The sequence below is a fragment of the Numida meleagris genome, chromosome 3, assembly GCF_002078875.1.
Source record: "Numida meleagris isolate 19003 breed g44 Domestic line chromosome 3, NumMel1.0, whole genome shotgun sequence".
In the NCBI taxonomy this organism is placed as follows: Eukaryota; Metazoa; Chordata; class Aves; order Galliformes; family Numididae; genus Numida; species Numida meleagris.
Window position 1 is genome coordinate 59,632,913 of NC_034411.1, and position 1,914 is coordinate 59,634,826.

The 1,914-nt window shown below is 40.2% G+C and overlaps 1 long non-coding RNA gene across 1 annotated transcript; it reads right to left on the reverse strand.

Moving 5' to 3' along the window:
• LOC110396595 lies at window positions 351–1,893 on the reverse strand. The gene is made up of 2 exons (XR_002437087.1): window positions 1,649–1,893; window positions 351–939 (listed from the first exon to the last, which is right to left on the reverse strand). It is a non-coding gene; the product is annotated as an uncharacterized LOC110396595 (long non-coding RNA).

Consider the following 1,914-nt stretch of genomic DNA (forward strand, 5'->3'; position numbering starts at 1 on the left):
TTGTTCCATTCATAAAACTTGTTGCTATAAAATTATTTTTTGTGTAACAGGGTACAATAACACCTACTCTATGATTCCCTTGATTCTCCATCGATTTCTGATAGTTTGAGAGCTGGCTTACTGCTCTCTACTCTCCAGAAAATTTGGCTTACTTTGTACACCAGTATATTGGCCTTTGAAAATTGGCTTACAGTTAGCAGACAGAAGCAGGGTCATATTTAGTTCAAAACAAATTAATAGTCAGAAGTTCTAACTTGCTAAGCTGTATGCAGTCCAATCTTCAAAGGATATTCACCAATTGCCGTAATTGCTGTCTTCAAGGGCTTCCAAAAAATCCTTGGACATGCTAATTAATATTGTTGTAGATATATGTGAAGGTATTTGACCTGAGAGTTTAATTCTACAGTTTAATTCCATAATGATTGTAAATGGTAGGACTGCTGCATATTTAAAAGAACATTAGTGTGAATTTAGCTAGCTGTTGGCAGTTTAATAGTGACTAACAGATATTAAATAAGCATGAAATTCTAGTGGTGAATGACATTTTTATACGGGCAAGGGCTGGAAGCTGAAGGCAGGAGAAAATACTGCAGCCATCCATGGTGAACTTCCTTTTCCCCAGCATTTTACAGAACCTTTGTACAACTTTCCCAGCGCCAGGGCAAGTCTGGATTGCTGGAAGGGTCTTGGTCTTGCAAGTGTGGATGGCACATAATGAGCTTGGTAGTACTGGAATTCCTTGGTTTGCTGAAGTCATCGTCACCTCCCTTGTTGACGTCACTGGCACCAGGATTTCCCCAAACATCTGAATTTTTCAGCTGCTCAGAGTTAATGATATCCTCCAGTAGATGTAGTGTGAAGGCAGAGGTGTGTGAATTCTACCCCTTCCCTTGCCAGATATTTCTTAAAAAAAAATGGATGTCAAAAGAAATCAGTTGTCTAAAGAAAAGAAAAGAAAACAAGTTGATCCTTTCATTGTCACCATTCAAAAGCATCTCTTTGTTTCCAGAACAAAAATGGTGGCAAGTGACTTTTTTCCACCCTGCAGTGGCTATATAAATTTCTGCTACTAAGAGACAAACATCATTGATTTGACCGACTTATTCAAAACAGGTCATGAAGCTGCAGCTTGTTGTGTCAATTCTTGTTGTATACTGATGTGACAAGTTTTATGAATAAAATATGGGCAGTTGCTGTCTGAGAGGATGCCACATCTTAGCTACCCCAAACCCTCTGTCCTTGAAGAGGGAAGCTTTGAAAAATTAGGACCATGTTTCAACCCAAGCTGCACAATATGCTTTTCAACAAAGTGTAATATATTGTGTTTAGCTGAATAACTTTCTTCTCCTCTTCTCCCCTTCCCCTGTCCCTCCATCAATTAACAAAAAAAAAAAAAAAAAAAAAAAAAAAAAAAGAAAAAAAGAAAACCGACAAAAACCCCAAACAACAAAACCCGTGGCATCTTAAACTAAAGCACACTTCAGTCAGTCTCCCTGGGTGTGCTCTGTGCCAGCAGCCACAGCGTTTCTTTCATCTTGGCTTCAAAGTGGTGCTGAGAGGGGGAGGGGGCATCTAACGAAAGAAGGGAAAACAAACAAACAAACAAACAAACACAAAATGAGGGAGGAAATGAAAAATAGCAGTCTACCTTTCAAATCTGAGTGTCGCCTGCAGGCACGCTCTGCAGTGGATGTTACATTCAGCTACAGCCCCTTGTATATTTTTTTTGTTATTGCCTCTTCCCATGCTGGGAAGATTCTTGTCATCCCTCACATATTTTATCCGCAGAAAAGGCTGCCCTGCCCTGTGCTTGGTGATTGAGGCTGTGCCCCTGGTGTGCCACACTATCAGTGGTTCCCAAGGCTGCCTAGCCTGGGAAAAGCTGCATGGAAATGTTCCAAAATCAGCATTACA